The 25,192-nt window shown below is 48.9% G+C and overlaps 1 protein-coding gene across 3 annotated transcripts in view; it reads right to left on the reverse strand.

The window, feature by feature from the left end:
* Window positions 1-25,192, reverse strand: part of TIAM2 (TIAM Rac1 associated GEF 2) — a 161,201-nt gene that overhangs the window by 130,488 nt on the left and 5,521 nt on the right. The window contains exon 1 of one of the 3 annotated variants that reach the window (XM_079779698.1): window positions 8,256-8,328. The exons of the other annotated variants lie outside the window; for them this stretch is intronic. The gene's annotated coding sequence lies outside the window, so the exon portion shown is untranslated. Of the gene's footprint in view, window positions 1-8,255; window positions 8,329-25,192 lie in introns of those variants that run through there. 3 annotated transcript variants of the gene reach the window in all.

Consider the following 25,192-nt stretch of genomic DNA (forward strand, 5'->3'; position numbering starts at 1 on the left):
CCGCCCCGACCCCACCTGTGCACGAATTCGTGCACCGGACCTCTAGTAATTAATAAACAAGAATACAATAAACTGTGTTTCACATACTCACCACTGTAAACCTGCTTTTGCCGCATGCTGTGTATATTTAAAACACACTTTCCCCTATAACTACCACATTCCTTTCCTAAATCACCAGACTTTATTTTATAATTTAAAAAGTAACATTTAAAGAACAGCATCTTACTTGCCCTGAAGTTACTTTTTCTAATTTCCTTTCCAACCAAACATCTATACCATTTTTTAAAAAGTAATGCTCTTTTTAAATGACTACTATTATTTCAAATTAGAGCTATTCTGATAAGTACGCCAATTGTAAAACGTACACTCCCAGGAAAGTTAGCTGCTCATGCAACAGACATGCCAAGACTTCGCTGCAGGTAAAGCCAGACGAACTTCCCAGCCCCCGCCAAAGCTAACAATTATTACAGCACTAATGACCCATGGCTAATGAGCAAGCTTGGCAGCTAAGCAGGCAAAAATTAGGAAAACACCGAGACTAAACAAAACCATATTCCATTATCTAATTTTTTTTAAAGACTCAGCAACGTCCAGGCACGAAGTGAACAATCTGCAGGAGGAGACCTGTGAGCGCACATCCCAGGCCCCGAGTCCTCCCAGGGGCTCCTCGCACCCGGGGGACGGACGCAGGGGACTCACCACACTCCAGGCGGGAATCTCTGCAGGCCCAGGGCACCGCGGCCCTGGCCCCAGGGCCGCCAGTGCGTTCTCGGCCAGGTCAGAGCAAGAGGCAGCCTCGGAGGTTGAGCTCCAACAAGGAGCCACGTTCCCTCTGGAGTGGATGGGGATTTCGCGATCTCTCTCTGTTCAAGCATGCCCTGAGTTTATTTGTTTGTTGCGCCATTTACCACGCTATAAAAATATTCTGGAACGTTTCAGCCAAAACTCGCCCACAGTCCCTATGCTACCTCCCCAAAGACAGCAGGGCCTCCCGAGTGTCCCCGCCAGCTCCAGCCCCCTCGTCCCACCCCGTCACCCCAACACCGGGCTGTCTGCCGGCTCTCCCCACTAAGTGGGGCCTCAGCTATACACCAGGCAGTGAGCTCTCATCAGACACTGCGTCTGCTGGCACCTTCATCCTGGACTTCCAGGTTCCAGAACTGGGAGAAATAAACATTTATTGTTAAGCTACCCAATCTATGGCATTCTGGGATAACAGTCCAAACTGATTAAGAAGAGATATAATTTAAAGTATGCTTCATACTTATTGCTGCATATTAGTATTTCAGCTGATATTCATTGGACCATAGCACAACCATCCGATTTTTTATAATCCTCCAAAACCAGGCCTGAGTACACAAGGCATGCATGCATCCTCTGGGCCAGGGGTGGGGAACCTTTTTCCTGCCAAGGGCCATTTGGATATTTATAACTTTACTCAAGGGCCATGCAAAATTATCAACTTAAAAGTTATCCTGCTGTGTTGGGTCAAACATTTAATTAACTCACCCCTACTGCCTTGGCAGGGCCAGACCACATGATTTTGTGGGCCTTACACGTCCCTCGGGCCGGACATTCCCCACCCCCGCTCTAGGCTAAGAAGCATCTCATCCAATGTTTCCTGTATCTAGACTCAACTGTCAGGATTTGGAATGAGAACAATAACGAGAGACCAAGGGCCGTCAGAAGACCTCGGGCCACGTGCCCGCTTGGCACTAACCAGCTGACTGGCCTGGAGGAAACGTTGGGCTTCAGATTCTCCTGGAAACTGCCGGAGATGGACTAGGCCCGGGGGAGGCCCCTGCCTGCACGGCAGAATCACCTGGGGGCTCCTACCAGTGAACCCTGGCGGGCCTGGGCCCCACCCCAGCGGCGCTGACTAGCTGGCCTGGGATAGACTCAGGGAACCTCCTGCTGAACTCCCCAGCCGACTCCATGTGGAGCCAGGGCTGAGAACCACTGGACGAGATGCTCTCTGAAGCCCCTCGAGCTCCATGGAAGGCAGCAGAGGGCAGCAAGGGAGTCGGCAGAACCGGGTTTTAAATGCACTCCCTGCCCTTCCCATCCGTGTGACTCGGAGTAAGTCTCTTCTCCTGAGTCTGGCCTTCCTCACCGGTAAATGCAGATAATAATGCTTCCCCCCATAATGTTGGTTATCAGGCAGAAATGAAATGATGTAAGTGAGGAACCTGGATACCGCAACAGGCACTTGGTGGGTGATCACAAAATGCATGTGTTACTATTACAATCCTCTAATTAAAGTAACGAAAGAAGTGAGCTCAAAAGGGCAGTGACATCCTTAAGGTCCCTGCTGAAACGGGTTGGTTAGACAATGGGATCCCGCTAAGGAGGCAGCTGCAAAGGGGTGAGCTGGGGTGTCACGCATACAATGTGCCCAGCCCTCGAAGGGCGGGCAGGGGAGGGCAGGCGGCTGAAACAGTACTGGGGATGCTGGGGGGGGGGGGGCGGGCACCCTGCCTACAGTAGGGCCAGTACCCACACCCACCAGGAGGCCGCAGGAAAAGGCTTTCCTCTCCTCAAATGAACAAGCGCTGTAGAGAAAACGTCTGGGGGAAGGAGAATAAAGCTGCTAACACTGGCGTCTGGCCAAGCTGCCAGGGCGAGGAAACAAATTCCAACACAAAACCATTTCAACTGGGACGGCCCGTTTATTTGTTCATTTATTTGGAAGCAGGTTGGTGCCAGCAGGCCCCTGACTTTCCTTTCATGCTAAAAATAAAACTTTCCAAAATGACCTAACTGGGACTCGCGTCGCCCTGGCAATGTGAATGCCTCGGATGGCGAAGGAAGGAGTATGGAGAAGCTCGTTTTAAAACAAACCTAATTGTCCACATTCTAACCGAAGTGGTTTAAGAATTCAGACTAAAGCGTGTTTACCAAGTTTCCACCGGAAATGAAGTTTATGAATGTTCGGCACTCGTTGGAAAACAGCGAGGAGCTAATCAATGCTGTCACATGAACATGCAAACTAGTGCTTACCTGGCATTATTCTTTTCAAAAATTCTTCCTTCTTTTCCTAAACGCACTCAGAAAGTCAGAACAATAAATAATCCCTCCCTGGGTTACTCCTTCTCAACATCATTTTTCCCCACCACACCCTTTTTCTCTGGTGTACGGACCAAGCCAAAAATAATCTGGCTAAACTCAAACCTACGGAAATGCCCGCCACACTTAAAGGAGCCGATTTTGAACTCATGTTCATTTCATCTTTCCAGCGTCTAAATAAGCAGAGGAGCCCTCACTGCACCACGAACATGCACAAGTTTTATAAAGTTTCCCCTAAATTTCTGAAAAAAACAAGAAACAACAACAAAATGCCCGGCTGGCGTTGCTCAGTGGTTGAGTGTCGACCTGTGAACCAAGAGGCCACAGCTTGATGCCCGGGTTTCGGGCTCGATTCCCAGTGAGGGGCGTGCAGGAGGCAGCCAATCAATGATTCTCTCTCATCCTTGATGTTTCTCTCTCCCCCTCTTCCTTCCTCTTTGAAATCAATTAAAATCAATTAAAAAACAACAACAACAAAACACCTGAATTTTTTTCAATCATTTTCTTTTATCCAACTGCTCAGAAATAGTATAAAAGCCCCACTTGACGGATAACGAGGTTTAATTGTCAAGGGACCTTGTCTTTCGCCTTTAACTTAGGACTCGAATTCTGTCTTTGCCTAAGAAGCGACAACGAATTCGGCAACTACATCCCAGTGCCCACTTGGTGTTGAACAATGAGCAATCTGGACACTGAACTGTGCATCGGAAAGTAAGGGATCTGCCGAGTGGAAAAGTCTGAATGGCCTGGCCCTGCCCACACCAGGCAGGGCAAGTGTGAGCTCCCTAGTTACAATGAACTCTACTGCAAAAGACACCAACACGTGGCACACTCTGATTTTTTTTTTTTTTTTTTTGGCCTTCATTTTCATGATATACAGTAAATACTTTTTTTTTTTTTTTTTTTTTTTACTTCTGAAAGCTCCATTTCTCCTACAAGAAAAAAAAGAAAAGAAAAGAAAATATGCTATGATTGAAGGTAAAATAAAACAAGAACCAGATCCCACCACGGCTTCCTGTGCGCGTGTTGCGCCTCATTAAACGTCTTCCTGCCTGACATTCAGCAGGTTGCTTCCAATGAGTCCATCTGGTCACTAAGCCCTCCTGGTGACAAGGGCTCCCTAACCCTCCGATAGGCCTGAGAGGGCCTCCCTAGGTGGTGAGGTTATCCTGACCTCTGGTTGATGGAGGATTTATCCAAGTAGGGAAACAAATAGGAAGGCTAATCAGAGGGGGTGCCAGGGGGAGATGGGAAAGTAACTACCAGACAAAGAAGTAAGGTTATGTATTTTCTTTGACACAAGAACACCTCAAGGTCATAATTATCATGGAAATTTTACACAATTTCTCCCAAAAATGCCTCTAAAATTTTATCACGCAACAGTCTAGGCGAGAAATTCAAAGCTAACTGGTTTTGGTCAAAGGCCATTGCGTACTACTCCATTACAGCGCACATTATTGCCAAATTGGAGTTTGAAAGATTGGCTACATCAACATGGACGCCAGTGAGTTTGAACTGCACACACCGTTTTCCGTGCCTCGGGGCTTGAGCTCCTGTCAGTGCTCGGACTGTAACCCGCTTTTCCAAAGCTCTGCTTCTGAGCCGAGCGCAGAGGGTCGGCAGCCGGCGACAGGAGGCCCCGGCTCCGTGCGGCTCCTTGTTTTGGAACAGACAAGTTACAGTGACCGAGTGAAGCTGAAGCTTCGGGCTCCTTCTACAGCCCGGGGGGGGGGGGGTTGGGGGGGGGGAGTTCACGGATGTGGTGACGCGGGTGCCGCACAGTGGCTCCTGAGCAGCACCAGCCCAGGGGAGCCTGCCGGAGAGCCTGCACGTGTGATCCCCGTTACCTGAGGCTGCAAATACGATGTTCATCAAACTAATCGACCACAAATTCTCTAAATATTGGCCGAGTGCATGCCACGAGCCCCTTAACTTACTGTGCCAGGTACTTTAGGATATGAAAGTGACTTATGCCATCTGCTCTGAAGAAGCTTATATTTCTGATTGGAAGATTATACATATATTACATCTATTACAGATTATGTAAAATAGAGTTTATGTAAATGATGTAATAGGTTATATAGTATATGTAAACTAGAAAATATGGTATTTACATAATGGATTATATTATACATGTTAAATTATATGGAATAGATTATATTAATAAGATTATACATATGGTTGACATTTATATATAATAGATTATGTTATAGATACTAGAGGATTTTATATGGTATATACAATAAAGATCACATATATTTTATGTAATATATTATATACATTATGTATAATAGAGGCTTTATATATATCTTTGTAAATGAAATGCATAAATGTGTAATGTGACAGTGTGTGAAACGGTGTGACATGTGTGGTGAGCACGTGAGGAAAAGGGGGAGAAGCAACCTGCTCTGGCCCCATCGGCACCAGCTCGCCAGAGACGCACGTCTGATAATCCGTGCTCCAAGCTGTCCATCAAAGCGAGTCACCTTTTCAAATACTTAGCATGACAAATATGAAGTGCATAGCAATCAAGTTAAGACATAACTTACTAGGCTACAAAATGGTATGGTACAATGAAGGCTATAATCACAAGAGAGTAAGAGGTTGGGAACATAGACTTTAATTCTGATCTTATCAAAGCCAAAGAGAAGGGGAAAAAATCTTTTTTTTTAAAAAGCATACCCATATACTGCAATAAAGGTATTTTTTTTTAAAGTATATCCACCTCTGAGCAAATCCCTATCAAACCCCAGATTTAAATACAATTACAAACCAGCACCCTCTTTACATCAGGATTTCTGGATACAGACAGATCTTCTACGCAATGGAAATATGATTCCAATAGCCGGCAACCATGTCAGGCCCTCCCCCAGCTGAAGCCTGAGATGACAGCAGGCTGACCGTCACCACATGTCACACCGGAGCCAGAGGCAGCCAGCTGAGCTGGGCCCAGATTCCTGACCCACAGAAACTGAGAGAATAAATGGTTGTTTTAAGCCTCCAAGTGTTGGGGTAATTTGTTACACAGCAGTAGATAACAGCTGCCTTTTTAAAAATTATCTTATTCTGGACCCAGAAGAGAGATCCCAACTAGAAGTATGGGCAGTAATGGGCATGTCTAAATGGCAGCTGAAGGCCGGAACACAAAGACAATTCTCCACAGAAGAGGACCCGGGATTACATCTAGAGTATCCGCCTGCATTAGCCCACTCCCCGCCTGCATAACCCCACTCCCGCCTGCATAACCCCACTCCCGCCTGCATAACCCCACTCCCCGCCTGCATAACCCCACTCCCCGCCTGCATAACCCCACTCCCCGCCTGCATAACCCCACTCCCCGCCTGCATAACCCCACTCCCCGCCTGCATAACCCCACTCCCCGCCTGCATAACCCCACTCCCCGCCTGCATAACCCCACTCCCCGCCTGCATAACCCCACTCCCCGCCTGCATAACACCACTCCCCGCCTGCATAACCCCACTCCCCGCCTGCATAACCCCACTCCCCGCCTGCATAACCCCACTCCCCGCCTGCATAACCCCACTCCCCGCTGCATTAGCCCACTCCCCGCTGCACTAGCCCACTCCCCACCTGCACTAGCCCACTCCCCGCCTGCACTAGCCCACTCCCCGCCTGCATAACCCCACTCCCCGCCTGCACTAGCCCACTCCCCACCTGCATAACCCCACTCCCCGCCTGCACTAGCCCACTCGCCGCCTGCACTAGCCCACTCCCCGCCTGCATAACCCCACTCCCCGCCTGCATTAGCCCACTCCCCGCCTGCATAACCCCACTCCCCGCCTGCACTAGCCCACTCCCCGCCTGCATAACCCCACTCCCCGCCTGCATTAGCCCACTCCCCGCCTGCATAACCCCACTCCCCGCCTGCACTAGCCCACTCTCACATCCAGGACGGGAACCAGGAGACCTGAGAACAAGGAAAATCAAAACCAGTTTGGCCAGATGTGAGCTTAGGATCCAACATCACGGCCACACGTGCGAGAGCACCAAGGCGGCCAACACAGGAAACCCTCCATGAGCTGTGCTCCTGGAATGTCCCACTACAACAGCCTGATACATGGCTGTTTCAAGGTAAAGACATAAAATACGAAGGGAAATCATTCTTTCATTTGCCAAAAATCCCTCTGGTCTATAGACAACCCCGGGGTTGAATTTAAAAGTCTCCTGCATTCTGAAGAGGCGCAGAGAGCAGAGATGAAGAAAACAAACCCTAGTCACCCTCAAAGGATTCTCCCAGAACTCTTGGGCAGCTGCCTCAACTCTCCATTTAGTTTTGCTTGTAGGAACAAGGGAGTCATGATTAATGGTGCAGATCACTATCAGCATCTGTATTTTTCAAACCTAAGCCCACTGAGTGGTTCATTCCATGCCCGACATGGCAAGGGGGCTGTGGGGGAGGGCCATAACGCCATCTTCCCAAACTAACTCCTATTCACAAACAGGTTCGCACAGGCACGAGGCGCGGGTATGTACAAGGAGAAAACACACAGAAACGTTGAGGAAAACATTTTGGCAAAATGGCTTAGACGCTTCAACTTAAACATCATTTCCCTTCGACATGAGCCCAGCCTCTCTACTGAACCACAGTTTTTCCCTCGCAGACCTTCTGCTCTGTCACTCAGCATAGTCTATGTTCTATAACGTATATCCTATGTTTTGAGAAGCTCTCTGTCTTCTCCCGTATTTTCAGGGGCTGTGGATTTTCCACCTCTATTAATAGCCCCTGGTTGCACTCCACGCCTTCAAAATACACATTAAATTAATGTTCATAGACCCCCTTGAGTTAAATATACCAGAAAAGCAAGTGAGATCATTGAAACTGACAATGTTACAATTTAGCCCTTAATTCTATGACCCAGAAATCTCCCCAAGTATAGGCAGTTCCCCAGGCCCGGAGGCGGGCCCCGGGGCCCGGGGCCACACAGGCTGCCACCTGTCCCAGGTGAGCCGGCCCCGGGAGCCTGCGTAGATGCGTCCCCTCCGGCCTGCCGTTGGCACAACCACGTCCAGATGAACCCCCTCTTCCGTTTCAAAAACAAACTCGCTTGTCATTTGAAACCACTAATAAAAAAATAAAAAAGCTGCAGACAAACCAGAGGATAGGGGGAAAACTATTTAAAACACAGAGTAGTGACCCTATCCGATGGCAAAATATTCTATGAAATTACCATTTTAATCGTTGGCTCCTATGAAAAGCCCAGCAATACTTCAAGGCCAGAAGCAGGTAACAGGTGCACGGAGACAGGACAGTGTGCAGGTGGCGTGTGCGAGAGGGGAGAGAAGAGGGGCGCTGGGACACCTGACGCTGGGACGCCAAGTGCGTTCTCTCCCCGGCCCTTGCTCTGTGGATGGTCCAGCCAGCGGGTCCCGTCTCTCCTAAATCTCAGACGTTGCCAGAGCCAAAAGGTATGTGTGAGCTGCTTCCAGCCAGGGGTGAGCCCACACCTGCACCGAGCCAGAGTCACTGCCGTGCACCTTCACTCAGTCCTCACGGAGAGCCAGGCCCACAGGCAGCCCGGGGCCACGCAGGCTGCTGCCCCCCAAGTCCCGGTGAGTCAGCCTGGATGCCTGCAGCTCGGTGACACAGGCGTTGCCAGGGAGGCCTCCGCCCTTCAGAGCGGGATGGTTACCCACAGGGAGGTTTGCACAGAAAAGTCGCTGCTTAAAGCATGCTACCCCCCTGGGGAGAAAAAGCAAGTGAGGAACAATTCCCAGCGCAAAAGGATGCTTACAATTCCCATCGCATGGAAACCTTAGGAAGAACCGGGGGAAAGCAAGTCAGCACGAATGCCAAGACCACTGGTGTTTGCTGAGGGACCTTTGTCATTTGAAATTCTGAGCATGTCCCCACGGGGGACACTGTTCAGCATGTCGTGATGCGGCAGCTCACCCAGGTCTTAACTGTCCCTCTCCTTGGAGGTTCCTGTTCCTCTAGTGCCTTAGGCGAAGCCACGTCGCGTTTTCAGAAGACCCAGCGATCGCCTGGGGTTCCACGCAGAAACCCCACCTGTGATTCCGGGAGGGCCAGCAGGCGGCCCAGCACCCGTGGGCAGGAGAGGGAGGGCGGCCTGGCCTGCTCCCGAGGGGGAGGAACATGTAGACCAGTTAACGCTGGGTGTTCTCAGCTCTCAGAACTGCCAGGGGAGGCCGACGCCCAGCCACTCCGCTCTGAGCAAAGGTCCAAGGACTCTCCCAAAGGCTCCCCATGCTTCTCTGTCCTAATAGCTTTGCTTTGGGGGAGAGGGTGGGAGGCAGGGAGGGACCTGCTACGTGCACGGAAATCAGTTTTTAAGTGTGATTGGCACAGTTGGCAGGTACTAGTCTAGCTTTGGTGGCCCAAGACATGCATGTTCTCAAGCACCTGAATTCTAACTTTAAAGGAGAACTAGGGCAATGGGTCTGAGTACATATTAAATAACAAATGACGTCCTGTAAACAACAGAACAGGCTCCACGGGATGCTCAGTGAGTAGAATGACATTGAACAAAGCACAGGCTGAGTTTCGGAGCCCTGCGCCCTTCCCAGTCTGTCTCTCAAGCCACCGATGAGCGCTCACAGGGAAGATCGCCAATGCCATGACCATGGTCCTGATTGTGAAACATCTGCATTCCCCCACACGGCCACTGCAGGACACAAAAGGGAAGGAACGTTCGGGCCATTTGCTTAGGAAAATGAAATCCTGTCTTGGCTCTCGTATGAGTTCACTTTCTTTTTATAGCTTGGCTTTCAAACATAGTAATTGCTTTCTTCTTCTTTTTTTTTTTTAAAGACATGGATTTACACCACATTTAATTTGAGTGTCTCTATATATAGGTCTTGGTCTACGATAATAGCAAATTCATAGGATCCCACCCCTGAAGACCTAAATAGAACAGCAATTTAGAAATAGAATCTTCTCCTTTAAAGCAAAAATATTGAAGTCATCAAAGATAACTTGTCCAGAAGCCACCAAAGACAATGCCTAACTCCAGTTTCATGGTACTCTCAGAAAGAAAAACAAACAAACATAATTTTCTCCAGAAAAGTTGGGGGTCTGAAAATTCCATGAGATTAAAAAAAATTGTATCATGTTTCATTTCTCTTAAAATCTCTTCGCTCTTATAGTTGCTGGTTCAGATGTTGGTGCTTAGTTAGAAAGTCAGTTCTCCTAGACTGCTCTCAATTCTCAGGAAGCAGATATGAAATTCACTCTATTCTCCAATTGCCAGGTGTACTGGTTAATAATGCGGATTTTCTAATAAAAAAAAACACACGCTAATTTCAAGAGAAACATCAAAAGTGCTTTATTCAAAGTAATGTCCATCGCTAGCTACACAGTTCTCCCATCTCTCAGGTAATTTGTGGATACCGTCCCAATAGAACTTTTCTTGTTTTGAGGCAAACCATTCAGAGACCCAATTTTCCACTTCTTTGTACGTTTTGAAGTGCTGCTCAGAAAGTGCGTGTGCCATCGATCGGAACAAGTGGTAATCTGAAGGAGCAAGGTCTGGTGAATACTGCGGGTGGGTTAATACTTCCCAGGCAAGATCTTTTAACGTGTCTTTAACTGGTTTTGAAGTGTGTGATGGTGCATCATCATGAAGCAAAATTACTTTGCCGTGTCTTCTGGCCCATTCTGGTCGTTTCACCATCAAAGTGTGGTTCAAATTTATTATTTGTTGTTGGTAGCGATCAGTAGTAACGGTTTCACCTGGTTTTAGAAGCTCATAATACACCACACCCTCCTGATCCCACCAAACGCAGAGCATTGTCTTCTTTCCAAAGCGATTTGGCCTTGCAGTCGATGTTGATGGTTGACCTGGAGCAACCCATGATTTTGTGCGTTTGGGATACTCAAAATAAATCCACTTTTCATCGCCAGTCACAATTCGATGCAAAAAAGACTTCCTTTTGTGCCGATGAAGCAACATTCTACTGATGACTTTTCGGTTTTCCATTTGTCTTTCATTCAGTTGATGTGGCACCCATTTTCCTTCCTTTAAAATCTTTCCCATTGCTTGTAAACGATCGGATATTGTTTGCTGAGCAACGTTTAATCTTTCTGCAAGTTGTTTTTGAGTTTGACACGCATCTTCATCCAGTAATGCTTGTAATTGTTGGTCTTCAAACTTTTTCGGTTGACCTGGACGTTCTTTGTCTTTCACATTAAAATCATTACTTTTAAAGCGTTTAAACCAGCGTTCACAAGTATCTTGAGATGGAGCATGTTCACCATAAGCTTTCCGAAGTATACGATAACTTTCAGCAGCACTTTTCTTCAAAATGAAGTAATGAATTAAAACTTCCCGCAAATGCTCTTTTTTTGGCACGAAATTCGACATTTCTAAGCATAAAGATATCTAGGATGTTAACACCTTCAAGCAAATTTGACATACGAAGTTTTGAAGCTCGCTGTCAATACAACAAAAATAGCATGCATATCAAATCGCATATATATCAACATATGTGTAGCTCCATCTATTGGGGAAAAAAAGCCGCATTATTAACCGGTACACCTGGTACTTCTCTCTCACCCGAGCACCGTGCCGCTGAGTCCTTTTCCCGGGATCAGGGAGCTGTCGGGGACAGCACAGTGCAGTCCGCAGAGTGAGTGCTTGGGAATCAGACTGGGTCCAAACGGGCTCTGCCGCCCAACCCCTCCCTCTCTCTGAGCCCTGCGGCCCTCTCTGCGGACAGGGCGGGCACCCCCGTTCTGGAGAAATGCAGTTACAGGAGATGCGGAGAGAGTGCCGGGGAGAGCGAGGCCTGGCACGGGCAGCTCCGACGAGGCCAGCGAGATGACGCTGTGGCTGATGAGGCAGGGCTGGGAACCTCCTCCAGAGAAACGAAGGTGCCCGCAGCTCAGCAAGTGGCTCACGGAGCAGGGCGAGCGGCCTAGGGCTTCAGCGAGGACGTCTGATGGACAAAAGCACAAAACTGTTCCCGTTCGGAAGGGGCTCCGCCTCCGAGGAAGCCGCTGGCCCTCCTTACGGCTGCGCGTGGGCACAAATCAGAACTGGGCCACAAGGGGCCTCCAAAGGGTGATGGGAGCACCCGCCTTTATCCAACTGCAATGCCTCTTCGTCTTTGCTCGGCCACTTAAGGCCCTTCACTCACAGCTGGTCCCAGGCCAGGGTGCCCCCCGGCAGCTCAGGGCGGCGACAGCAGCAGGGAGCACGCAGGCGCAGCTCCATGCCCGCAGGCACGAGGTCCCGGCCGCCGAGCGTGCCGACTTGGACAGAAGCATCTGGAAAGGACGGAGGTTCGTTATGGAAAGGCAAGTGCTCGGCTGACAAGCTGCAAATGTTCCTAAGCCTTGTTTTCGCGGCTGATCACGCAGGCCCCTCGCCTGGCCCCCTCCGCGCTGCACCTCGGCAGGAGCTGGCACCTCGGCTTTTCCTTCTCGGCTGCTGCTCGGCTCAGACAGAGCCAGCTGCCAGGTCCAGGCGGCACCTCCAGCTGCGATTCCCCTCGGCTCCGATTCTGCTCCAAAGTCCATTCCCCGAAGCGGTTGCAAGCGGGTCCAAGTCACAATCGGGCATCGTGAACAAAGGGGAAAGGATTGCAGATTTCAAAATGAATTCATTTGCCAGGAAAAAGCAGGAGGAGGCGCGCTGGGTCCCTCCTTCCCTCCCCATGCCCTAGTTTGAAAAACCACTTCTTCAAAACAGAAGCCATAAAAGAGGAAACCTAAGATGGGTATGAAAACGAACTCACTTTCTACAAACCCACAGCCAAAGCCAAACCCGGACATCACACAGGACGTCCTGGTTAAGCCTTACTAACAACCGTCATCGGTTCTAACGTTCACTACCCGGAGCCTGTAATTACCTTGTAACCATACTCAACTACAGTAAGCTTTTACTTCTCCTAATTCAGGGGATGCCTGAGACAGGGAAAACACTCAGGTAGTATTCTATGACCAATTTAGATTTTAAAGTACATTCTGTTAAGACCAGTGGGAATGCAAATGGATCATCTATTTATTCCCTGGACAAACATGTGAGCTCCTCTCGGGGACAGAGCCCGGCACGGCAGACATAACCAGAGGCCAAGGCAAAGCCCTTTTTCCAGTCCTGGGCTCAAGGGGTCACAATCTAGTGAAGGCAATGCCTGCGTATCTTCCAGGAGGGAGGTAAGAAAGGCTTGCAAGCAGATTTCAAACACAGATGGGGACAGAAACCCTGTGACATTCCCCACAAAAGCTAGGAGTACATGATAAGAGTCAAGACAATCGGTGTCACAGCCCGGCAGGCGTGGCTCAGTGGGTGAGCATCGACCTATGAACCAGGAGATCACGGTTCGATTCCTGGTCAGGGCACATGCCCAGTGGGCTTGATCCCCAGTGCAGGGCGTGCAGGAGGCAGTTGATCAATTCTCTCTCATCATTGAGGTTTCTCTCTCTCTCTCCCTCTCCCTTCCTCTCTGAAATAAAAATAATAAGTGTCGCAGACAGGAGAAGAGTTTACAAACGGATAAAGAGACTGAGAAGCATCCAGCAGAGAAAACTGCCCCAGCCAAGCCGAGGACAGCGCTACCAACAGAAACAAGATGTGCTGAGAAAAGTAAAAAGAAGCAAGTGAAATTGGTTTTAACACTCTATTCCAATCCAGTATACCCAAGTTACTATCACTGTAGCACATGAACAACATAAAGATGGTTGAGAAGCACGTTTCATGTCCTCTGCGTGCCTCGGGCCTGGTGTGTGCCGCACTGGCCACGTGTGGCTGGGGGCTCCCGACATGGACACACGGGTCGCGAGGCACACGGCTCAGAGTGGGGTTTTGGGGGGGCAGTGACTAAACCAATTAGGCCAAAGCAGAGACTTTAGGAGAAATCCCGAGGAGCGGGTTTGGAAAGTGAGGCTGGGTTTGGGCATCATCTGTGCGGGGACAAAGGAAGCCAGGGGGGCGGTAACACAGAGAGCATGAGGTAAGGTGAGGTCGGGCATCAAACAGGGACGCTGCCGCTCCGAGAGCTCAGACTCCCGGGATGCGACCCCCTAATTCCATTCCATCCCGCTGCCTCCCTCGGGCCCCAGCCCCTCAGCTCTCCTCTGAGCGACCCTCTGACCTACCTGTGTCCCTCTATCAGCTGGACACCACTATGCCCAGTCATTCCCACCATGACCTCATTTCCAACCGAAAGCCTCTTGACCCTTAATTTTCGAGGCTATCTCCTTGGTCCCCACCGGAAGTCAATTCCAAAGTCCCTTTCTGCATCCCTGCTCCTGGGCTGGCCAGTCCCTCTACAGATGACCTTTACCTTTACTACTGGGGGAGAGGACCAGGCATTCCAGTTCTCTACCTTTCCTAGAGTCCACTGAGGTGTTATTCTCCACCACCCCCTGCGGAGGCTGCTCCCCACTTCCCACAGGTACCCAAGTCTGCAAAGCCACCCTACAGCCCCTGTGTCAGCCAACAGTCCTGCTCCCAAATTATTATTTTTTAATAAATATATTTTTATTGATTTCAGAGAAGGAGAAATAGAAACATCAATGGTGAGAGAGAATCATCTATCGGATGCCTCCTGCACACCCCACATTGGGGACTGAGCCTGCAACCTAGGCATATGTCCTGACCGGGAATCGAACTGTGACCTCTTGGTTCATAGGTCAATGCTCAACCACTGAGCCACGCCGGCCGGGCCAGATTATTTTTAAATCACTGTCCCTCAATGTCCTTCCTCTAAACCTGGAAATCATTCCCTCTCTTCACCAGGCCTTCCTGCCGGCCAGCCTCCGATGGTCCCACTGGCCAGGCCATCCTCATGCCCCAGGAGACCCAGCGGGACCGCGTGTCTACTCCCCACGCTGGGGCATCTTCCTTGGCATCTCCAACGCAGCTCCTTCCTCCTCTGCCTCCAAACCGCCTACTCCCCTGCACGGAATGAGCGTCCCCTCCCACCGCTCTCTCCAGCCACAAGTTCGTTTTTCTTTTGGCCCCAAAATGTTTTCCCTCAAAGTCTCCTTCGAAAAAGCAGCCCCTCGTGATCCCTACTTTGCCACCATCCCTGGCAGTGAGGCATCGGGCTTCCCCTCCCAACTGCTCTCCAACCCAATGGACCCTTCCTTCTCCTTCATTTGCAACCAACGCAGAGAAGTTATAAGGAAGAAAACAGAATCTGACATACTGACTGACCTGGAACATTCTAGGGACCACCCTCCCCTGTATGTGTGGTTTACCTTAGACATTTTGTAAGCAGTTTTGTTTTTTTATTTACCTGCCTACCTGCCTCCTCCCTCCGTACCAATGTCTCCCGCCCCCCCCCCACCACCACCACCACCACCCCCCTATGGCCAGCATTCACATAGAGATTGCTTTTTATCACTTTATATTCTGCAAAAACAAGATCCTGGCACACAGGGCCCTCTGTCTCCTCTTTTCTCGTGGGAATCCTTCCAAGTCAAGCGGAACGGCCATCCCAGGCATGGCGCGCCCCATTTTCTCCAACCAGGCCCCCAGGAAACGTCCACTTCGGTCGCAGCTCTGCCACCGCGCACAACGCTGCCACAGACATTCCTGCCCGAACACACGCCCGGCTGCCTGTGCTCCTCGGGGCAGAGGCCGGGGACGGGCGCTGGGGCCAGAGGCTGCGTGCCTTTCACATCCTAGCGGACTACAGACTCTGCCCGTCTTTCCGCAGCGGCTCTGCCCCGGCCACGGGCAAGGCTGCCTTCTAAAACCTGACCCTCACCTCCACCCCTGGCGGCTCTCAGGAAATCTACTCCCTTCTCTGGCAGGCTTTTAGAGCCACCACCTCTGTCTCCTTGTCTTCCATAACTTACTTCCAAAATTAAGCAGACGACCCAGCTGTGTGCCTGTCCCTTTCTCCCCGCTCATCGTATCCTCCTCTTTGATGGTGTCATCCTCCCACAGGGTTAGTCCGCCCCTCTGACCTCTGACCCCTCAGAGGACTTTTTTAAATTTTTTTTTTTATTATTGATTTCAGAGAGGACGGGAGAGGGACAGAGAGACAAAAACATCAATGATGAGAGGGAATCATGGGTCTGCTGCTTCCTGCACGCCCCCACACTGGGGACTAAGCCTGAAATCCAAGCATGTGCCCTGCCCGGGAATCGAACTGTGACCTCCTGGTTCATAGTCCGATGCTCAACCACTGAGCCACTCTGGCCAGGCCGGGCCATACTCTCCTCTTCCCTACACTTCGCCCCCACATCCAGCCAGCTGCCAGCCCGGGCAGTTCGTCCTCTACATCAGCTACATGGCCACACTCTGACCCATCAGGTGCAGACTCCCCGCAGATCACCGGGACACCAGCAGTGCTCTGCGCAGCCCCTGCCCCGCACACGCCCCGACCCTGCAGGCCCAGCCCGCCGTCACCTCCTCGGGTACAGGCCCAGTGGAGTCCAAACATCGTAACCACACTTTGAAGACCTTCCCGGTTCTGTTCCAGCCTCCTTCCCAGCCTTGCGACCACAGCCCCCTCACCCTCCAAGCTCAGCAGGAAGAGGCTGGCTGCTGCAGCATCAAGGAAACACTCCTCTGACAGGAGAGGAATGTGCGGAGAGGGGACAGAGAGGTGAACGGGTGGGCACTGGAATGCCTTTCTTTCTAGCTTGAAGAGGAAAAACATTTGCCAGGAGAACGCCTTTGTTTCTTAGCTTTAAGAAGAAAACTGTTTGGTAGAAGAAACTGGACTGGTAAATGGATCATTTAATATAAACTTATAAGAAACTACAACAGAATGTTCGCGGATATTCCAAAATGACCAAGAACTAAACAGAAGACCAGGAAAACCGTCCGCCACAGCCAAGAGCGCCCTCCATGCGTACACATAGGAGGGAATCATCTTACAGTCACATGTCCTGAACCGGATATTCGTCAACGGCTGGCATTAAAGCGCAGCAAGAGAACCTGGTTACATTATAACAATAAAAAATCACCAGGGTGAACCAAAACTCACTGCGTAAAACTTGAAGAGAAAAATCTCGAAAACTACTTGGTGTAATGCTTCGTCTTTACACTAGTAATCGGAAAAAAAGAAACACCGAAAGTGACAACTGAATAAACACGGAGCTGATGCCTAGGAGTTAAACTTTGTCCTGACTGAGGTAATAAGGAAAGAAACGGATAAGCTCAATGACCTCAAAGAGGAGCACGACCAGCTAGAGAGATGAAGCATACACCGAGGAAACGAGATAAGGGGTGAAGAAATACACTGTCAAGGGCAAAAGGTCAATACAAATGGAATATGAACATGAGTAGCATGAGATTGGTCGGAAGAGATTTCTGAACTGTGGTACGTGGAAAAGGTGCCCACACTCTTTGCGTCAAAGCAACCAGAGTGACGACCTGCTCCACTACGTTGTTTCGAGAAGAGAAGAAGCTTGCCTGGCAGTATCGGATGTGCAGGAAGATCGGATCCAAGTTCAAGCATCCTCAGCACTTGGGAAAGAGTGGGCGCTGCTCCAGACGGGACTTCAGCCTCTTCTGATGGGAAGTGTCGACAGTCTGTCATCCAGGCTGATGGCGGGACGGGAGTCACAGACAATTTAACCAGCTGCCAGGCGGAGGGCTCTCCGCAGTCCCATATGGCTTGTCAAACGCACGTGGGCTCTGCCCCCACCCCCCTCCAGAGGGAACGGAGAAAGGATGTGAAGTCAGACAGCCCGGGACCCAATCCCAGCTCTCGGCCTCACTAGCCGGGGCCTCAGTGCGGATTTCCCAAGTCCCCTTCATGCCGTGGAGGGGCATCGACTTAGGACGCTGTGTGCAAGGCCGGGGAGGCAGGCCACGCCGCAGCCGCGCCCTCCTCTCTTCCCGGCGGCCCCTCAGCCTCTCCCAACAGAGTTCTCTGAAGCGAAAGCTTCAATGTAAAAGAGACAACACCCAATGCCAAGTGGGAACTGTAGAGACTATCCAACAGAAGTAAGCACAGAGGAATTTTCTCACCTGCTTCCTGGGTTACCTAACCACACACACCTTCCCCAGCACAGACCATCCCGCCTGGCTGCTGCCTCACACCCAGCAGGTGCCGAGAAGCAGCTGATGCTCAGAGATGGGGTCTCCCGCCCAGGACGGGGCAGCAGCAAGGTGTGAGGAGCAGGAAGGGAAGTGAGAGGAAGCCCCAGTGTGATGTCCACACTGAGCGGGAAGGAGACAGGGGAGGGATGGGGGAGGGAGGCGGGAGGGGGGGAGGGGGGAGGGAGGGGAAGAGAGAACGATTTCTACAGTAGCATCACAAATTGTCCTGTGGTTAATTCTGCAAAATATCATTATGTATATTATAAAACCATGCTTCTGTTTTTAACACGCTCACCCACCCAGCACAAAGGTAGAAAACGTATGTTTTTTTAAGATCATATCCCATGCAAAGCTCAAAAGGGGGATAAAAACACACCAAAACATGTAAGGATTATGTTTCTCTCCCTGCTCTCTGAACTTCCTTTTTCTCAGCGACCTCATAGTAAAGAACAGAATGAGAAATTCAGCGCCAAGGTGAAGAGCTGCACAGACCTGCACTACAGTATAAAATGGAATTGAATGGTGTGTGTGTGTATGTGTGTCTGTGCGTGGCAGGGGGGTTGGGGGGGGAGTAGAGAGAATCAGGACTTGGACATAAACTGTTTGTGACAAACTGGCCAGAAGGAAAGATGATCTCCTTGAATGTGCGGGCTCTGCTCAAACACTGAATGTTATTTATTAACCACTCCTTTTTTTTCTTTCTAGAAAGGACTTCAGCCCGGGATCCGCTTTGATATATTTACAATACCTCTCCTGGCGGAGGGCCAGGGTCTGCATTTGGTTCTGGAGGGAGGCTCTTCCTGCCTGGGAGCGGCTCAGCGCCCAAAGCACACAGGCCAGGCCCACCCCGAGCTCCGCCATGCGGTGCCCACCAGGACCCTCCGCGGAGGCTGCCAACTAGCGTCCTGAAAGAGGGTCCATTTGCAGAAGAATGCCATTTTGCTGGGCTGCCCATCAGAAGTTGACTCTCTCCCCAGGGAGAGTTCCCTGGTCTTGGTGACTTGGCCAAGTCTCCACAGAGCTGTAATTAAGTGGCTCTCTCGGAGCCAGCTCAGGCATCAGAGCGGAGGGTGATCCCAGAGGAGCTGAAATCAAGCCGAGCACATGTTTCAGTGATATCCTAGTCATCAGGCAAACTGCTGTCTGACACGCCCGAGGAGCAGAGCCGGTCAAGGGGAATGAGCACCGAGACACGCGTGGCTCAGGCCGGCGCTGGCAGCGACTGAAGTAGCTGCCTTCGTTGTTCCAAATGAGTCATTTCACACCCCATTACTTTAATGTGGCCCGAATCTGAGAAGCCACACGATCTCAACTCAGTGTGTCTGACTTATAAGTTGAGACACTCTTGGGGTGCAACAGCTCTGTGGTGAGGCCCGAGGAGACGGCTTCTAAGTCAAAGGTAAGACCCATATGGGATGATCACGTGTCCAGAAGTTTCCCACTAATGTCAATTCCAGAACAAGGCCCCCCACCTCCTAAGGACACCTACCTGACCCAGGAGTCAGTGGCTACCTGAACTATCTAAGGCCGTGGTTCTCAACCTTCCTAATGCCGCGACCCTTTGATACAGTTCCTCATGTTGTGGTGACCCCCAACCATAAAATCATTTTCATTGCTACTTCATAACTGTAATTTTGCTACTGTTAATGAATCGTAATGTAAATATCTGTGTTTTCCGATGGTCTTAGAAAGGCTGAGAACCACTGATCTAAGGAATCATTTTTTCTGTCACGCCATGTCGTAGAGGGCTCACGCAACATTAACAAGGACTGGCATTTTTTTTTTTCATGTAAAATATATTAAATTTTAAAATAAAAAGTTAATCATGTTTTGACCTCTTTCCCAGCCTTAAGAAAATGACTGACCTGTTGAGTTATGTACACAGCAATCCCTCGTCCCTAGGAAAGCTTCACCAGAGCAGAGCTGGCCGGCCACCTGTGACTCAAAGGCTCATGTCTACAATATTTTTAAGAATCCGTCATGACAACACATTTGTAAAGCATGAGAGAGGGTCATGGGAATCCCAGGAGCACCTGGCACAGGCTCTACAGACCGTGGGCATTACCGCAGAGATTTTCACCACTCAGCACGAACGTTCGCGTCTGGGTAAAACCTGGGGCGTAGGCGGAGCAGCATTGGTTTTCATACAGCAAAGAGCAAAGCCAACCATCGGTACTACGTCCCCCGTCCCCTGTAGGAGCTCAGAAGAGCCCCAGCCCCTAGTCAGTGCAGTGGTCGGCAAACGCATTATCAACAAAAACCAAATATCAACAGTGCAACGATTGAAATTTCTTTTGAGAGCCAAATTTTTTAAACTTAAACTTCTTCTAACGCCACTTCTTCAAAATAGACTCGCCCAGGCCGTGGTATTTTGTGGAAGAGCCGCATGTGGCTCGCGAGCCGCAGTTTGCCGATCACTGCCTTAAACTAAAAAGTTTCAAGAAACAGTAACTATCCTCACTACAAGCAATATGTGTACATACTTTCTAATCCATAGCACGCTTTGTTATTCTATCTTGGATGTGTCTTAGTATGGCCTTTGGCTAAAAAAAAAAAAAGTTGAAAGCCACTGAAATTTTTTTTAAGTCTGTTCCTAAATTTAAAAAATTATTTTTTAAAATCTGACCCACTAAATTGATGTCACCACCCATGACTCACAGTTTGAAAACCACTATTTTATTCAAAAGGCTGCATACAGTACACCTTGTTCCGTATTTACGGATATTTAGTTTGTTTCTATTTAGATCTTGTCTTATAAGGACAGTGAGCTAAGAAAGAGGAGCAAAAATAAGTTTCCAAAAACCCAGAACAGAGAATCTTTGAGTACCAAAGTCAAGTTAAACTACATTTCCCTAATTTTAGGGCTTCTTAAAGCGGTTGAATGAAAAGAGCCAAGAGCAGCAGGCAGACATTTCTTGGGACACGTGTGACTTAGGAAATCTTTCCTTCTTTTTACGGAAACACTGGTACTCCTGCTCTCCCTCTTATCAGGAGAATCTTTCCAGCAAAGAATCCGGTAGAGATTAGGAAATTCAATTTCAGGTATAACCACCAGACTCACAAGAACAGGTTCAATTATGTCAATCCAATGACACACACCTGCTGAGTGCAAGGCAGGAAGACACATCCCTGTTACCCAAATCGTACCCCCCATTCTCTTTCTTTCGAGACTTTCCCTATTTCTACCTGAAATGTAATTCTTCTATGTTACCATGAAAGTCTCAAGCTTACTGGAGTATACCAGTAAGTAGGTATCCTAAACATGATTTCTTATGTTAAAAAGTTGTTTTTTCGTCAGATTCTTTCAACAGTTTCAAGAGTATATAGAATCAACGAGAAAGCTGCAAATGCTAGGGTCCTTAGCAATCATCTCTATCATTGGGTTCATTACTGTACTAGGTTCTTCAGGGGGACCCCAGGGACCACCCCCTCATTCACCCCAGGGGAGTGGACATATGAATCCTTCTGTCTTCTACCTCTGCTTTAGCAAGCATAGTTGCAGTTTATTACCTTTTTTCAAAAAATATTTTATTGATTTCAGAGAGAGGAAGGGAGAGGGAGAGGAAGAAAGAGATAGAAACATCAATGATGAGAAAGAATCCTTGATCACCTGCCTCCTGCACGCCCCCTACTGGGGATCGAGCCCGAAACCTGGGCATGTGCCCTGACCAGGAATGGAACTGTGACCTCCTGATTCCTAGGTTGATGCTCAACCACTGAGCACACCGTCTGGGCTATTATCTCTTTTGAATTTGGAGTTGCACACATCATGTAGTTTGGAAAAAAGATGCCTCTCATTTCAAAGATTTGGAAAACACTATTATTGTACCATTTCACCGATAGGAAAACAAACCCTGAGAAAATGAATGGTACCCATACGTCTAGATCCCCATTCAGTATAGACCAGCATGGAGCCTTCGGGGCAGCAGTTCTCTGAATGTGGTCCCAGATCAACAGTAGCAGCATCCCCAGAAATGTCTTAGAAATGCCAACTCCTGGGCGACCCCAGAGTCCAGTCAGAACCTGCAAGGGTGGGGCCAAGTGACTTGGGTTTTAACAAGCCCTCCAGGAGAGTCTGATGCCCTAAATTCTGAGACTCTTTGCTCTGGAACAATCCCCATGATTTTTCCATTGTTCTCGTTCTCTTGCTCTTCCTCTTCCTCTTCCTCTTCTACCCCCACATCACTACTGCACCGCACAGGAAACTGCCCCCAAAACACTTGCCCTAACTAGAGACTCACCCACCCAAACAGCAAAGAGCTCATGGGGAAGTATTCCAACACCACTGTAAGGCAGCCCGTGCATGCTCCTCTCCGTTAGAACACCCACATCCACAAGGGTCAAACAAGTTTCAAAGTTTTCAAAGAATCATTCTGCGGAATTAAACCTCAAAATGATGAGCCAGACCTTGAAACTTATTTCCAGAAATCCAGGATCAATGATATCTGCAAAGAGCACCATAAAGACCACGAGATAAAACGCAGGAGTTGATTACACTAGGAGACAGCTCCTTCCAGGGAAATCTAATTTGGCCACTGAGACATCCGTAGGAACAGCTGTGTCTCCCCAGCCTGAGGTGGTTAATATGCTTTGTGAGGTCCGAGGTCCGACTCCGCCATCTACACAAGTGAATTTGCTGACCGCCTGCAAACATCAACATGTAAGAGGCCGCAGGCAGACTGTTAGCTGTGAGCCCCATCTCCGTCTCAGGCCAGTTTAACAAACTCAAGAATGCCCAGTGAACAAAAACTAAGAGAATGCCCGGTGAGACAGTACAACGTGCAGCTTGTACATCCAGCACTGGGAGACGTCACTGTCGGAATGGATGCATCCAAACTGCTACTCATTTTCTCCTTCATGAAGTCAAATATTTTAACCTAGTCCCTGTTCGGCACTCACGAGATGAATTTTCAGTGGATAAAATCCTCGTGTCTGTATCACTGCCGTTGACATACCTTCTAAAGTTGGTCATGTCTTCTACTGCACGCAGAAATTTGCCGAAACCGGTTTGGCTCAGTGGATACAGCGTCGGCCTGCGGACTCAAGGGTCCCAGGTTCGATTCCCATCAAGGGCATGTACCTTGGTTGCGGGCACATCCCCAGTAGGGGGTGTGCAAGAGGCAGCTGATCGGTGTTTCTCTCTCATCGATGTTTCTAACTCTCTATCCCTCTCTCTTCCTCTCTGTAAAAAATCAATAAAATATATATTTTTTAAAAAAAGAAATCTAACTGGACTTCCACACTTTGAAATTATTCAAGAATGTGTAACGCACCCTATAGATGTTTCCAGGTTTTCCTTTCGAGAATAAGGAAGTTATACCAAGTGTCATTTGATGGCGACAATAAAATGTGTGCGTGCTCATCCATTTTCAGAACTACCCATTCATTGGTTGGCTGAAAATTCCAAGTGCTGGCTGCAGACTCCGTTTACGCCACGCCAGTTCTAGTGAATTTTCTAACTAATGAGGTTTGTCAAGCCATCCAGATTGAGCTCTGCGACAGACAGCTCATCAGAAATGCCACCCTGCGTGACATGCTCTTCTCAACAGACACCCGGGCTTCGGCAACTGCCAAGCATCCTTCCAGACTCCGTTTCCTCACACATTGAGATGAATGGCTACGGTGGAACTCCGAACAATCGGATTTGGTGACATCCCTAAATTTTTAAAGACTGGTACTTTTAAAACTCCAATTACATGGAAAGCGATAACGGAACTAAGCAAAACACTGCCGGTTAGTATTTCTCAGGAAATGGACTCTCCTGAAGAGATGGAAATACTTCTCGATTATAGTTATTACAAAATAGGTATTTCTAAGTTGATTGAAATTTTCCCTACTAGTTTTCACTGTTAATATGCTTATAATTTATATATCTAACAAATCTTTTCTTTAGAGAGATTTTTTCAAAGTCTTCTTTTTTAATTGAGTTTTTTGAGAATGAGAGAGAGTGGGAGAGGGAGTGAGGGGAGGAGAGAGAAAGAGAGAGAGAGAGAGAGAGAGACATCAACTTGCTATTCTGCTCATTTATGCATTCATTGGTTGATTCTTGTATGTGGCCACACCGGGAATGGAACCCATAACCTTGGTGTTTTGAGAAGACACTCTAACCAACTGAGCTACCTGGCCAGGGCCAGATGTTTCTCTTTAAAATAGTCCTGTCAAACCACAAATCATGGCTCAATCTGAATTAAGGGAAATGGTACCGCATTTATATGTGGATAACCTCCAATCTCTTGCCCTTCCCGACAAATTACCCGCCATGGTTAAGTCCTCACAGTCCTGTACAGGCGAGTCTCACCCAAAGGCAGAATTTCTCCAAATGCAATCCAAGAGCCAGCAGCAGCACCTGGCGTGCTTGATAAGACGCACCCAGACCTCCGGTCACCGTCTCGGCGTCGAGGCCCAGGCCTCGGCATTACCAGGCTCCAAATGGATTCATGAACTCCTGTCACTGGCTTCAGTTTCTCACCAGGAAGAAGCTGAATTCTCTCCTGACTCATCTTCCCAGTCTGTCACATTAAGACTCAGCAATGCCACCACTTCATCAACATTCTCCTAACAGCTTTCCCGTGGGCCGAATGTGGTTACCCTGGTCTACATTTATTTACGCTCCTACCTTGTTTGCATACGGTCTGCGTGGCTACTGTGTTTACATATATTCTACGCCTGCCCTGTTCTCCATAACTCCACCTTCACCGCCTCCGTTGAGCCATTGATCTTATTTCAGGTTCTTCCTTGACCATTCTTCTAGTTCAACACTGGACTCCCTTACACCCAGTACCAGGGGCCTTGAAATGCATAGTATCCACAGCCCTCAAGATCACAGATAAATAACCACCTAGCAATGTCTAATTTCTCCATCTGGATTTACCAAGACCCAACACATTTCACCAGTCCTCCTGGCATTGGGTGCTGGTTACCTGTCACTTTGTCATGTTCAAATGCCAGCGAGTACAACAGCACATTACAAATACAGGGCTGTTACATTTTCATGAAAGTTTTCTTCTGCTTTCTCATCCTCCTATTGCTACGTAGAATCATTGAGTTTTATAACTGAAAGAAACCCTAAAAGCCAGTTAGCCCATTGTGACCCCCCTGCCCACCAAAGTAACGAATTAAGAAATCTTATTCCTGATGTA

The sequence above is a fragment of the Cnephaeus nilssonii genome (assembly GCF_951640355.1).
Source record: "Cnephaeus nilssonii genome assembly, chromosome: 9".
In the NCBI taxonomy this organism is placed as follows: Eukaryota; Metazoa; Chordata; class Mammalia; order Chiroptera; family Vespertilionidae; genus Cnephaeus; species Cnephaeus nilssonii.